Raw genomic sequence first — 15,748 nt, 5'->3', positions numbered from 1 at the left:
AACAATGTATAAAATAAAGAAATTAATTTGGTGACCACAACTACTATTTCTTAATTATCTCATTTTGATCATAAAATACTACTTGGAAGTTTTCTCTATTTAGGATGGGTTTATGTTCAAATTACAAAACACTGAGATTGGAAGGCTGATCTGACTTAATTTATGGATGGCAAATGCTGGAAGATGGGACTTGAAAATCAGTGGCTCCAGCCTTCCCGGTCCCCTGGGCAGGCGAGCACTCGGCTCCACACTGGCAATGGAGGTGCTGCGCCATCTGTTTTAAGATGAGGGATGAGGAGCAGCTGGCCATGGACTACAGAGCCCACATGGAAATCAAACACACTAGGACAGAAAGCCACATCTTAGCCGATCGGGCCTAGTGTACTCTGACGCGATCCTTGTGAGTTCACGGAGAGCTGGGTTCCACAGCAAGGTCTATGGCAACCTATGCTGTAAATATGAACCTATTTTTCCAGATTCCTACATCATACATCAAAAAATACAGAATGGAATTTTAAGACATACAAACTGGAATAATCACACCATTTTTTAAACCATGTTTTTCTCTTATGCAGGAGAATGAAAGTCATAAATACAACCTATGATGGTACAAGAATTAAATGAGATACTGTTTAGAAGAACTGGATCTCGCTGTGTTAGCCAGGATGGTCTGAAAGCTCTGAGCTCAACAGTGCTCCTGTTTTAACTCCTAAGTAGCCGGCCTATAGGTACACCTAACCACAGCCATTGCATCTACCCCAATCCCCACACACCTCAAAGGGTGATATTTAAAAGATCCCAAAGATACAAAGATATCAGGTCTCAAACCACCAAAGGTAGACACCAAAATTAATACCCTTGAAAGGAGAGATGCCCTCAGAAAGGGCATCCCTTCCCAAACACCTCAACAAGTTTTATATCAACCTTTACCGGTGCCATCTTCAACTGTGCACATATACGCAGCTCTGAACAACTCCTGACTGAAGATCTATCTGCTGCCCAAGCCAGTGATGCTTTAAGACACTCACAGGGCCCTGAGCACTCTTACCAGCTCTCTCATGTCATAGCAGACAGGCAATGAGACATATGCAGTGCCAGTACTTTTCCATTGTGTTTAAAGGGGATTTTATTATTTTAATTTTAAGTATCAAAATTATTTTTCATACAATCTTAGATTCCACTCATGTACAATTACATAAAAATCTAACTGTAACTGCTCACTTAAAATGATGATATACTCTGTAGTTGTTTAATTGTAGATCATTTTTAAGGTTTAAATTCCAAACTTCTTCTGAAACAATATTTGTCTAGGTCCCAGTCATCCCAGGAGCTGGCTGAGAAGCTGGAGGACTCTCGTACAAGCCAGGGTGTCTAATGGACACAGCACCTGGCTAGAGGCATAGGTATATAGCTTCAAACAAGGTGGGGCTTTCTCAGTCCTCGGGTCTAACCTTGGACTCATTGGGATGTCTGAGCAGAGGCAGACCCAGCACCACACCACATATCCAGCTACACTGCTGGATGTGAACTCTCTTCATAACCAGGACTAACCTGGGGCCCCGCCTCCACCCCTCCTCTCTTCTGTGTTGTCTGAGTCTCTCACAGCAGGGCCAGGTTTGACCTCCCTGAAAGAGACACCATCTTGACTGCCTGACTTACATTAAACTCCACACATATGGATGTCTGCTCTCCGCTCCCACCAAGACTCCACCTCCCACTGTACATCCTAGGAAAGTGATGCTCAGCTTGTCTGCCTTTCTCCCCTGAATGGTTACAGCATGACCACATGGCAACAGGCAGGGATGTTTGTCTCTGATTCACTGCTTTTCTCTGTCCCGAATGCTGTCACAACCTACTCTCCTCATCTCTCATCAGCCACTGCAGGCTTCATTCCTGATGATGACATCACCTGGGTCTAAAAACATTTCCAAACCACTCCACCCGTCCACGAGTCTGACCACCAATCTCTGGCTCTCCGGCTCACTCCACTTGGAGCTAATCCTGCCTTCCGATCATTTGTTCCTCATCAGATCCACTCCTACCCCTAAGATTTCCTGTCCTTATCCTCATCCCCTTCCTGCTGCATTATTTCAGGCATCCTCTTGACACTAGTATCCAGAAGAAACTGTCAATGCTACTCTCCTGCTGGTACCAGCTGAGACATTCACCTTAACTCTTAATCCCAAACCGCTGGACTCTACTTTAAAAGTGTCACTGGCTAGTCAGTGTGACCCTCAACAGATTCACAGATACCATCAATGAGCCCCCAGACACTCCTACTCCAGGCAACACATATTCAAAACCTGCTTACAATCTCCTCTGACATTACCTTCATTTTGTGTAGGTTCCGGAAAGGCCCGCTTTGTTCTGTCTGAAATATCTCAACTGTCTGTCTGAATCCTGAGTCCTCTTTAGCTTGTTAACTAAGCTCCTTAAAACCTTCCTGAAGAAACTGGTAAAAGTGTGTGTGTGTGTGTGTGTGTGTGTGTGTGTGTGTGTGTGTGTGTGTAAAAGAGAGAATGTGTACATGTGTGTATATGTATGAGAGAGAGGGTGTCTGTATATGTGTGTGGGGGTGTGATTGTGAGTGAGAGAGAGAATGTATATGTGTGTATGTGTGAGAGAGAGACAGAGTGTATGTGTACATGTGTGTATGTGTGTATGTGTATGAGAGAGAGTGTCTGTATATGTGTGTGTGGGTGTGATTGTGTGTGAGAGAGAGAATGTATATGTGTGTGAGAGAGAGACAGTGTATGTGTGTGTGTGTATATGTGTGTGACAGAAAGTGTGTGTGTGAGAATGTGTGTATGTATGTGTGAGAGAGACAGAGAATGTATGTATGTGTGTGTGTATGTGACAGAGAGAGAGAGAGAGAGTGAGGCAGTGTGTATATATATGAGAAAGAGTATGTGTGTATAAGAGAGAAAGTGTGTGTGTATATGAGTGTATGAGTATGTATGTATGTATGTATGTATGTATGTATGTATGTATAAGAGTGTGTGTGTGTGTGTGACAAAGAGTGTGTGTGTCTATATGAGAAAGAGAGAGAGAGAGAGAGAGAGAGAGAGTGCATATGTGTGAGAACACCTTGTGGGTGCATGCCGCACGTTGCACATGACCGTCAGAAGACAACTACGTGGAGTCAGCCCTCTCCTTCCACACTACTCCAAGAACTGAACTCGGGCTGTCAGGTCAAGCAAACGTTTTAAAGCAACAATTCACAGACATTTTCTCCATGCTATCTCCCCTGAGTCTTCCCCATAGAGTTTTATTTTCTATCAAAATAAACCAAATCCATAAATTAAGGGGGAAAAAGAATGATTTTTTAAAAAATGACCTTGGCTGGAGAGATAGCTCAGGGGTCTTGCTGTTGCAGAGGACCTGGGTTCGATTGCCAGCACCCACATGGTGACTCATAACTGCTTGTAACTCTAGTCCCAAGGGATCCAGTGCCCTCTTCCTGATACTATGGGTACCAGGCGTGTCTATAGTACACAGACATACATGCAGACAAAACACAGATCCATATAAAAATAAAATAAAGTAAGAAAGAATTTAAAAGGCTCTTACACACAACCATGGCTCCATCAGGTCTCTAGTCAAATGTCTCTTGATCAGATAAAGTTCCCTGACCAGAAATCAACAGTCACCATTTATAATATAGTGATAATTCATTTATCTCTCCTTTTCTACAGTAGAACTGCTTCCATAGAAAATTTATTTTGTAAGATATTAAAATGGCTACACCAACTTGCTTCCTGGGTTTATTTGCTTGGAATATCTTTCTCCAACCTTTATCCTGAGGTAATGTCTATCCTAGATGTTAAGGTGCATTTGTCTTGGATGAGGAAAAACATGAATCCTGTTTTTACATCCATTCTGTTAGTCTATGTCTACTTTTTGGAGAATTGGGACCATTGATATTGAAAGATATCTATAACCAATGACTGTTGATTCCTATTAATTTTGTTGTTTTTGTTGATGGTGGTAGTGGTGGAGGTCCTGATGCTGGTGGTGATGATGGTGGTAGTGGTGGAGGTCCTGATGCTGGTGGTGATGATGGTGGTAGTGGTAGAGGTGGTGGTGGTGGTGGTGGTGGTGGAGTGTCTATCCGTTGGTGTTCTTCCTTTCTTTTTATTTTGCTAGTGTGAGATTCTTTATTTGCTGTGTTTTTAATGGGTACAGTTAACTTCCTTAAGTATATATTACTTGAAGTCTTAGCTAGAACAATAAGACTATGGAAGGAGATCCAGGGGATGCAAATTGGAAAGGAAGAACCCAAAATATCTTTATTCCCAGATGATATAATAGTATACATAAGTGATGCTAAAAATTTCTCCAGGGAACTTCTACAGCTGGTAAACACTTTCAACGAGGTGGATGGATACAAGATTAACTCACAAAACTCAGTAGCCCTCCTGTATACAAATGACAAATGAACTGAGAAATAAATACGCAATCAGCACCCTTCTCAATAGCCTCAAATAATATAAAATATCTTGGTGTATCCAAGTAAGTGAAAGTCTTATGTGATACAAACTTCAAGTCTATGAAGAAAGAAATTGAAGAAGGTATCAGTAGAGGGAAAGATTCTCCATATTCATGGATCAGTAGGATTAATATAGCACAAATGGCCATCTTACCAAAAGCAATCTATAGATTCAATGCAATCCCCATCAAAATTGCAATACAATTCTTTACAGATGTTGAAAGGTCAATTCTCAACTTCATATGGAAAAACAGAAACTCAGGTAGGTAACCTGATAGCTAAAGTAACCCTGAAGAGTAAAAGAACCCCTGGAGGTCTCACCATCCCCAATTTCAAGTTGTACTATAGAGCTACAGTAATAAAAACCACATGCTATTGATATAAAAATGCTGATCAATGAAATCGAATTTAAGACCTAGATATAAATTCACACACCTGATTTTTGATAAAGAAGTCAGAAATACACAGCGGAAAAAAGAGCATCTTCAACAAGTGATGCTGGGCAAACTAGATGTCTGCATGGAGAAGAATGCAAATTAGATGAATTCTTATCATTCTCCACAAAAGTCAAGTCCAAGTGGATCAAAGACCTCAACATAGAACCAAATATACTGATCCTGACTGAAGAGAAAGCAGAAATAGCCTTAAATACATTAGCACAGGAGACAACTTCCTGAACAGAACGCCCACAGAATAAGCACTAAGATCAATAATTAATAAGTGGAACTCGAGAAACTGACAAACTTCTGTACAGCAAAGGAAACTGTCAGGTGGACAAAGTGGAAGATTACAGAATTTTAAAGATTTTTACCAACTCCACATCCAATAGAGGGCTAATATCCAAAATATATGAAGAACTCCAAAAACTAGACATCAAGAAAACAAATAATCCAATTAAAAAATAGAGTCCTGTTGGCATAATGTTATTGTTCACTGTGTAAAGGTTATCATTGTATTATTCAAATGCTGATCTCTATGCCCCCATATCTGACAATGATCCTTATTCCAAGAATCTCCTGTCTCAATGTTGTGTAAATAATGTTCTATAGTATTTCCTTGTCTGGTCAATAAAGAGCTGATCAACCAGTTACTGAGCAGAGGAGAGAAGAGGGCTGACTTCTTCCCAGCCAGGGGAGAAGAAGGGTGAGAGAGGAATTGGGATTCCCCAGAGGAGAGGGTTCAGATGTCACCATGAAAAGGCACCTGAAGTAGAAAGGGTGAGCTAGATCAGTGCTAAAATGCAAGTACCTTAGGGATTTAGCCGAGAGGTAGCCAGAGTAGTTTAGAGGATTAAAAAAGATTAATACTGCTCAGTTGTCGTGCCTTAAAGCTGTTAAATTAATCTAATAGTTTTTGTCTCAATTGTTTGGGAGCTAGCCAAGTTAAGAGAAAAACTCTATTAAAACTCTACTAACAAGGTACTGATTTAAACAGGAAATTTCCAATAGATGAATCTCTAATAGGTGAGAAACACATAAGGAAATGTTCAACTACTTTAGCTATCAGGGAAATGTCAATCAAAACTACTTTGAGATTCCAACTTTTACAGTTGTCAGAATGGCTAAGATCAAATGACCACTCATGCAGTTGAGGATGTGGAGCAACAGAACACTCTTCCATTGCTTGTGGGAGTGCAAACTTTTACAGTTACTATAGAAATCAATATGGCGGTTCCTCAGAAATTTGGGAATTGATCTACCTCATGACCCAGCTATACCAATATTGTTCATTTACCCAAAGGACACTCCATCCTACCACAAGGACACTTTCTCAGTGACATTAATTGCAGCTTTATTTGTAATAGCCAGAAACTGGAAGCAACCTAGATGTTGTCCCTCAACCAAAAATGAATAAAGAAATTGTAGTACATTTATACAATGAAGTATTACTCAAAGACATCATGAAATTTGCAGGCAAAGGGATGGAACTAGAAGAAACAATCCAGAGTGAGGTAACCAAGAGCCACAAAGACAAATACGATATATATTCACTTTAAATGGATATTAGTTCTTAAGTAAATAATAATCAAGCTACAATCCACAGACCTAGAAAGGTTAGGTAAAGAGGAAGGATCTAGGAGGAACATGTGGATCTTTCTGGGAAAGGGAAACAATATATTTTGCAGGTAGACTGGTGGCTGGCAGGAACAGGAATGAGAGAGATCAATTGGGGGGTTGGGAAAGACAGTGTATGAAGAGACAACTGGAATGAGGGGGGCATTTGGAGGGGTCAGTATGGAAACCTAGTGCAGTGAAAACTACCTAGAATCTATGAGGGGGATCCTAAAGAAGACTCCTAGCAATGGTGGATAAGGAATCCTATCAAGCCATCTCTTATAGACAAGCAAGGCTCCCACTGGCCAGACCAGATTCCATTCTGTTGAGCTGCTGGCCAAGGGGGTTCCAAGGAGATGTTTAATCATTCCAGGCTGTTGCTAGGACACAAGGTGCTCTGTGAAAACTGACAGTATGTGTGTGTGTGCGTGTGTGCGTGTGTGTTTGCATGTGTGCGTGTGCATGCAGGTGGGCATGGGGGAGGATGCTTGATGAAGACAACATCTACATAGCTCACTAAACATTGGGAGGTTGAACTGGTGCCTGCATGGAGCCTTCAGCCCTATGTTCTAGTCTCTTTTGGAGGAAGGTGCTCTGCAGACTACAAAAGAAAAAAAAAGCATGGACATAAACCTTTGACCTACACTACCTCTTGCCTGCAAAATGTGCTGGGCAGGGGCAGAGCAGAACTTGCAGGAGTGGCCAATGAATGTCTGCCTGACTTGAAGCTCATTCCAGACACTGCTTGGATGACCAGAAACCAGAGACTGGATAGACCAGAGTCCTAAACAAGACATGACTGGTCTTATAAAAAAATCAAAGAATGATTACTAATGATATTCTGCTACATTCACAGATTGAGACTGGATAGCCCAGAGTACTATATAGTAGAGCCAAACATGAGAGAAAAGAGAAGAGAAGAGGAGAGGAGAGGAAGGGAGGGGAGGGAGGAGAGGGGAGGGGAGGAGAGAGAGAAGAGAAGAGGAGAGAAGAGAAGAGGAGAGAGAGAAGAGAAGAGAAGAGAAGAGAAGAGAAGAGAAGAGAAGAGAAGAGAAGAGAAGAGAAGAGAAGAGAAGAGAAGAAAAATCAGAGATTGGTGTCTTGTCCAATTATCATCAGAGAGACTTCATCTGGAACAGATGTAGAGACCCACAGCCAAACATTATGCAAAGAAGGGGTCTAAACTGGAGGTCTCCATCGGGTCCCTCCCCTTACAGAAGAGGAAGTGAAAGACTGTAGGAGTCAGAGGGTCAGAGGATCAGAGGGGATGGAGGACACCAGGAAAACATGGTCCACTGAATAAACTAAGCAAGGCTCACATAGGCTCATAGAGACTGAAGTGGCAAGCACAGGGGCCTGCAAGATTTTCCACCAGGTCCTCTGTTAGCTAGGGGGTTTTGTGGGACTGCTAACAGTGGGACAGGTGTGTCTTTGACTTGTCAGCCTGTTCTTTGGACCCTTTGTCCTCCTGTTGCGTTGTCCTGTCCAGCCTTGGTCTTTGACTTGTCTTATTGTATTTTGGTGTGTCATATCTGGCTGCTGTTTTTGGAGGCCTGCTCTTTTCTTAGTGGGGAGGTGGGTCTGAGGGAAAGGGTAAACGGGGGACTGAGAAGAGTGAAGAGAGGGGAAACTGATCCACATGCTTTGTAAGAGAGAAGAATCTATTTTTAATTCAGAAGGAGGACGATGATAACAAAAACGGAAGAGGAGGAGGTGGAGGGGAGGAGGAAAAGGAAGAGAGGAGGAAGAAAGGAAGAAGGAAGAAGAAAAGGGAAGAAGGAAGAAGAAGGAGGAGAAAAGAGGAAGAGGAAGCATTGGACATTGTCCTAGACACATAACCGGCTGGTTTACTTGCCTTACTGAAGAGACCAGTGCAGGCGGTGCCGAATTCACGAGCCACAGGAAAGAGCTGTCCGAAAGCTTGTGGTAGAGTGGGAATTTTTGGAAATCTTTTCCACCAAAGTGTGAGGAAGCGCCGTGCTAAGCCAGCTGTGAAGATCCAGTTAAGTGAATGTGGCCCCTACGGGAGCAAGCACATTACCCACTGCAAGGGAGGAGAAACAAAGCCAGAAGCCAGAGAAGTCACTGCTCTGGAGACAGCTACCGATGCCTAAGGCATTTCCTCCTGGAAGACGAGCTATGCAAGCTATGTGTCCTCTGTCCTGTGAACTAACAGGAAGAGCTCAAGGAGACCTCTTGAAGGGTAAAGCCTACCTCCTCTGGTGTTTGGAAGCCACGGGGATGGGGCTGTGATTCTCACTGGAGGAATCTCATTGGAAGGTAGAGAAAACCCCTGCCTGGAACTAACGCATCCTTCCACGGTAAGCAAAGTCCAAGCTTCTGGGGGACCCCAAGTCAACTCCTTAGAAAGAGGAATCTAATGTGAGCACCTTCACAAATGGCTGCTATTCCGGATGACTTTATGAACGGAAGAGGGGCCTGAACAAAGGAGGTGAGCCATCCAGAAACGGTAAGCTAGGATACCTTCCCACAGTTAGGAAACAACTCTGGTAGAGTCTCAAGGCCAGGTCCTCACCATTGGCCACCACATGAGCTGTGTAAAACTAGGTCCTCTCTCCTTGAGCCTGGCAAAGACTGGTCAAAAACAACACCTGCCTTGCACAGCAGGAAACAGGAGTGTTGTCCACACTGATGGCTCAAGGGAAGGGAAACATTGTTTCTGAATATGGAGCTACAGCAACACAGAGCATCAGGCTGGGAGTGCATTGTCACACCAGGCTGAAGTCTTAAAGATTTATTTATTATTATACATAAGTACTCTGTAGCTGTCTTCAGACGCACCAGAAGAGGGTGTTGGATCTCATTACTAGTGGTTGCTGGGATTTGAACTCAGGACCTTCAGAAGAGCAGTCAGTGCTCTTACCCACTGAGCCATCTTGCCAGCAGCTGAAGTCTTAATACCTGACAGTAATCTTAAGGGTTTCTATATCTAAGACTAACAGTAAAGAACCTGCTCTGAGATCCAAGGGTGTGTTATATGACAACTGATGAGAAAGAATAAAACTGACTTCTCCCTGTTCCATACATCAAAACAACAGATTATACAGAAAAGAGCAGTCCCCTGACACTTCACATCACATGAGCAAGTTAAATAAACTATGCTCAGCCCTATTTCTGAAGAAATTTGTCTTTAAAAGTCCTAGGTAAAGTGCACTCTAGACAGTCTATGGAGTTCTCAGTATAGTACAGATTATATATATTCCCTACATCTTTTTGCTTAAACCGTGCTCTGTGATTCACATTGCCATAGATGATTCACAGATGAACTAAACTTTCTAGCTTTCTGTACAGACATATTACTCAACACTGTAACATGAGACGTTATGAGCACATTCCTATAGGAGAGAAAGTTAAGCCAGACACAAGTCAGGCAGCACACAGTCCCCAAAGCACTGGGCTCTGGAGATCTGAGATCGGATCACAATCATTTCAGGCAGCCCTGCTCTGGAACGCACACTGCCAAGCATGTCCAGCAAGCTGCTCGTGTTTGCTAAAAGGCTTGGCTTAGCTCACTCAACCCAACAGTTGAATAAAACAGTCACTGTATCATATATGAACACAATTTAATCTCCAATGTCATGTTAACTGCACAACATTCAAAAGAACACCCAGAAAGGTATCTGAGGCCTACAGAATCCTTCTGACCTTGGCGCCCTGTCCCCACAGCTGGGCCTCTAATTTTCCTTTTCTCTCCTCCTTGCTCTGGCGTCTCACCTTACAACTTTGCCTTACTCCATTAAAGCTAGGCAGCAACTGTTCAGAAACGAGATAAGAGAGTCACGATTAAATATTTATTAAACCCCCACAAGTCCTTGGGGCTGAAGTATATAAATAGCGCAGTCTCTCTCCTGTAAGTTGAGGGCTGGGACAAAAAAGCAAAACTATGATGAAAAAATGACTTTGAGAAACCCACTTCCGCGTGTTTCTAAGGCAGCCTGGCTATGATGCTTCCAGCTCGCTCGGCTCTGGGACTGGTACAAAAGATACCGGGAACGATCAATTAATGGTGCATTTATTCAGTGCGTATCAGGGCAACACACTACCCTACCCTACTCAAAGTTCCATAGGCCTAAGGAACTGAAAGAGCAAATGAGTGCCCTGTGCTCGCTTCGGCAGCACGTATACTAAAACTGGAACAATGCAGAGGTTAGCATGGGCTCTGTGCAAAGATGACACGTAAGTTAGTGAAGCATCCCATACTTTGCAATCTCAACTCCTATTATCTGTCTGTAGTATTAAATAAAGTATATTTGTTAAAAAAGAGAGAGAGGAAGAAGGAAGGGAAGGAGGAAAGGAGGGAGGGAGGGAGGGAGGGACGAAAGACAGACAGACAAACAGAAAGAAAGAAAAAAGAAAGAAAGAAAGGAAGGAAGGAAGGAAGGAAGGAAGAAAGAAAGAAAGAAAGAAAGAAAGAAAGAAAGAAAGAAAGAAAGAAAGAAAGACAGAAAAGAAAGAGCAAATGAAACCACACCAGGGCTGGAGCAACACTGACTAACTTCCAGAGCGGTCAGAGAATGTCTGGCATCCAGCTAACACACTTCACTTCCCACTCACAGACCCAACAGTTCCAACTCTGTCTCTGGAGACAGAGGCAGGGAGAACTCTGGCATTCCAGAACAGTCAGGACTACACTGAGACAGGCTTCTCTGCCTCAGGAAAAAATGAAACCAAACAAAAGCAAACAAGAAAAAGGAGGAGGAAAAGGAGGAGGAGGTGGAGAGGGGAGGAAGAGAAGGTAAAGAAAGAGGAGGAGACGTTGTTGTTCCAGGTCAGTCGGGGATATATACACATAGTGAGGATGAAGCTGAAGTCGCGAACATTATAAAAGCTCACATCCTACAAGGAGCTCACAGTTTCTTAAATACCGCGTGCAACTATTCTCTTTCAGAGAGGACAAACTCATTTGCAAAAACAGCTAAAAATAAAATAAAATAAAATAAAACACTCAACTATCCATGCCATTTCTAAAAAAGCTAAATAATATAAATAAAATCCCCAAGCAAGCATCAGAATTTTAATTAAGCTTTAAATAGAGCTAAAAAATGTGTGACTCATTCTCTGGCCAAGTGATTAGCAAAGGGTACGCAGAAACCCAAGCGGTGAGATGGAAGGAAACCATCCCCACTGCGGACTAGTCTCCCGAAGAGAGCCACATAATGGATGCCAAGCCAGTGTTCAAGATGGACTCCGATTGATCAGCAACTCAATACCTTTCGTTTTAGATGTCATTAAAATTTCATGAGTTATGCGCGAAGAGAGACAGATAATCCAGAAAGACAAAGTAGGATGGAAATCCGAGGATTCTACTTACTAGAGAAAAAAAAACTGTTAAAACAGGTACCATCTGCCTTCTCGGTAAACTACATCAGGCCGTATGCCAAGAGCTTTCTTCCAAGTTTGTTTGTTTTAATAATATTTTTTTTAATAATTTCATACTAGTAAGTGTGCCAGGAATAAAAATTCTTTTTAGGGAAGAGTTCATATTTAGATGTTAAAATAAAAATATGCTGCTTACATAACTCACTAATTTATAGCATTTAAGTTTTCAGAGCCAGTCCCACAACACCCAGAGGAAGCTCCACTCCCAGGCGCTATGACACGCCCAGGATCCTAAGGATCAGAGATGAGGAGGACATATCTGTCACAACACCTGGAGTAACTAGGACCAGCGGGACGAGGCATGCAGAAACTCCACCAGCCCAGTGGCACGGGTTGCTTTCGGTCTGTTTGGGCTGGTGCCCTAAGCAGACCTTGGGCGCAAATTCTGCAGCCAGTCCCACAACACCCAGAGGAAGCTCCACTCCCCAGGCGCTCTGGCATGCCCAGGATCTTAAGGATTGGAAGTGAGGAGGACACAACATCTCTCCCAAGACCAGGAGTAACTGGGACCAGAGGGGCTCAGGCATGTAGGAGGAACTCCACCAGATCAGTGGCACTGCTTCCTTCCGGTCTGTCTAGGCTGGTGCCCTGAGTAGACCTTGGGCGCAAACTCTGCAGCCAGTCCCAGAGGAAGCTATACTCCCCGGCACTTTACTTAGCCCAGGATCACAGGATCACAGATACAGCTTGACTCTGAGGAGTTCTGACATAACTAGGATCACAGGAAGGACAGGCCCCAGTCTGATTTAGCAAGGACAGGTAGCACTAGAGATAACCAGATGGCAGGAAGCAAGCATAAGAACATAAGCAACATGGACCAAGGTTACTTGGCTTCATCAGAACCCAATACTCCCACCATAGCAAGTCCTGGACACACCATCATACTGGAAAAGCAAGATTCGGATCTAAACTCACTTCTCATGATGATGATACAGGACTTTAAGAAGGACATAAATAACTCCCTCAAAGAAATACAGGGGAACACAGGTAAACAGCTAGAAACCCTTAAAGAGGAAACACAAAAATCCCTTAAAGAACTACAGGAAAACACAATCAAACAGGTGAAGGAATTGAACAAAACCATCCAGGATCTAAAAATGGAAATAGAAACAATAAAAAAAAATCACAAAGAGAGACAACCATGAAGATAGAAAAGCTAGGAAAGAAATCAGGAGTCATAGATGCAAGCATCACCAACAGAATACATGAGATAGAAGAGAGAATCTCAGGGGCAGAAGACACCATAGAAAACATTGACACAACAGTCAAAGAAAATACAAAAAGCAAAAAGCTCCTAACCCAAAACATCCAGGAAATCCAGGACACAATGAGAAGACCAAACCTAAGGATAATAGGTATGGAAGAGAGTGTAGACCTCCAACTTAAAGGGCCAGTAAATATCTTCAAGAAAATTATAGAAGAAAACTTCCCTAACCTAAAGAAAGTGATGCCCATGAACATACAACCTACAGAACTCCAAATAGACTGAACCAGAAAAGAAATTCCTCCTGTCACATAATAATCAAAACACCAAATGCACTAAACAAAGAAAAAAATTTAAAAGCAGTAAGGGAAAAAGGTCAAGTAACCTATAAAGGCAGGCCTATCAGAATTATACCAGACTTCTCACCAGAGACTATCAAAGCTAGAAGATCCTGGGCAGATGCCATACAGACCCTAAGAGAACACAAATGCCAGACCAGGCTACTATACCCAGCAAAACTCTCAATTACCTTAGATGGAGAAACCAAGATATTTCATGACAAAACCAAATTTACACAATATCTTTCCACAAAACCAACCCTACAAAGGATAATAGAGGGAAAACATCAACATAAAGAGCAAAACTATACCTTACAGGAAGCAAGAAAGTAACTTTTCAACAAACCCACACAAATATAATTCCACCTCTAACAACAAAAATAACAGGAAGTAACAGTTTTTCTTAATATCACTTGATATGAAAATTAATATTACCAACTTATCCTAATCAATTCAAATTCAAAAGTATGAGGAATTGAAAATTTGCTGGCTATCATCTGGTGGTCTCTCTAATTTGGTAATTGGAGAAATAGGTCCAATATTATACAATCCATATACACTTTCTGCTTGTTTGTACCTGACAGTGTCTTGCCAGGTACCTCATAATGGTCTAGAAACCAAGCTTATCCTATCTCAGTCTCTCTATTTGTAGGATTGTTTATTTGATGCTTTTACACTATACTATGGTTTTCAGAATAGCTTACATATTTCAAAATTATTTGTACAGCCAAAAGAAACATAAACAATTAACTTGGGAGGTGGCTTATAAGAGAACAACAAAGAGTGAGACTAAATGCTTTGCTTGATGTTTGTAACTATTGTATCAATGTTGAAGAGAATTTTATAGTCTCACAGTCTTGAGTTTTTCCATGGAAAGGTTTAAGACACTAGAAACCAGGGAACTCTTGTCTGAAGCCAGATACAGACTGTTTCAAAGACCATCTTAGGGTGTTGTTTTCTAAGTAAATACTTTAGTAAATATCTCTAAAACATGGAGGTGGAGGGGTATGCGTTTTTTCTCTCCAAAACCTCAATACTATGGCTAGTAAAACATATGACTTCAAATGTATAAATGCCTTGTGTTTCTGTTGTTTTCTCAAGGGTCCTTCTTTGGTGACACTGTTATGTTCCTCCATACTTCAAACACATGCCACATTTGGTTGACAGATCTTAGAAATCTCTTTTTCTACAGGCTACTATTTTATTGTTGAAGGGCCTAGGATTTTTGGCCTAGAACTTTCTGCAGTATGATTTTCTCAACTGTAACAACAAATGCTTCAGTCCCTGGATTTTGCGTAATTGGAACTACCAGCTTAAGTTGGGTAGGTATGGTGATGTCTCTCCATAGTCTTTTTTCTGTCAGGATTGTTTTGGATATTCACGGCCTTTCGTGATTCCACATGATCTTTAAGGGTTTTTTTTCCTATGTCTATGAGGGAACCCTGGAAATTTTATTAGATTGCATTAAATTTTAGATTCCTTAGTGGGATGGTAATTTTCACAATATTATTCCTTCCAAACCATGAGTATGAAAAAAACTCAACCTACAAGTGTCTTCCTCCGCTTCTGTCTTCAGTGTCTAAAAGATTTTATCATAAAGGCCTTTCATTCATTTTTTTCACAGATGTACTTATTTTTTTATGTGTATGCATGCTTTGCTTGTGTGTTTATATGTGCACCATGTGCACACAGTACCAGAGGAAGCTACCAGAGAGCCTGTGGGGGCTGGGAATCGAACCTGAGCCTTTGGTAAAGCAACAAATACTCTTAACCACTAGGCTATCTCCAGTCCCTTTCAATTCTTCGATTAGGTGTTGGTCATGGAGGCCATAGAGGATCACAAATCGTATTGGCTCTTGCTATTCCTCTTGGCTGCTCACCTTAATTAGATTATGAGACTGCACTGTAAGACACCATGGCTGCATGAAACAGCAAATTTAGACTGAAACTGAGCTGGAAGATTCCTCCCTGCTAGCTTGCTTTCATAATGCCTGAAGGTATCATACAGGCTGCTGAGCAAGAAAGGGAGTCAACAATGCTACCCAGCTGTGAACTATAACCACCAACCCACGCGGCAGGCAAGATGGGTTCACTGCAATAGTGGTATGGCTGTTATAACGTAAGTAACTACCCTCTGGCTTTAAGACCTGCTCCATGAGGGGAGTTCATGCCTCATACTGTAAATCCACTCAGAAACCTATGGCAGAAGACATCTTAGGGGAAACTTCCAACCGCTGTTTAACAAAACTGACACAGCAGCGAG

General features: G+C 42.1%; 1 protein-coding gene and 1 non-coding gene across 14 annotated transcripts in view; one reads left to right on the top strand and one right to left on the bottom strand.

Annotated features, from left to right (window-relative positions):
- Dst (dystonin) overlaps positions 1-15,748 on the bottom strand; it is a 415,027-nt gene that overhangs the window by 331,733 nt on the left and 67,546 nt on the right. The gene's annotated exons all lie outside the window — the stretch shown is intronic.
- Positions 10,665-10,768, top strand: LOC116089548. The gene has a single exon (XR_004118350.1). It is a non-coding gene; the product is annotated as a U6 spliceosomal RNA (small nuclear RNA).

This window comes from Mastomys coucha, unplaced genomic scaffold (genome assembly GCF_008632895.1).
Source record: "Mastomys coucha isolate ucsf_1 unplaced genomic scaffold, UCSF_Mcou_1 pScaffold14, whole genome shotgun sequence".
Taxonomy (NCBI): domain Eukaryota; kingdom Metazoa; phylum Chordata; class Mammalia; order Rodentia; family Muridae; genus Mastomys; species Mastomys coucha.
This window is presented reverse-complemented; position numbering and strand designations above follow the sequence as displayed.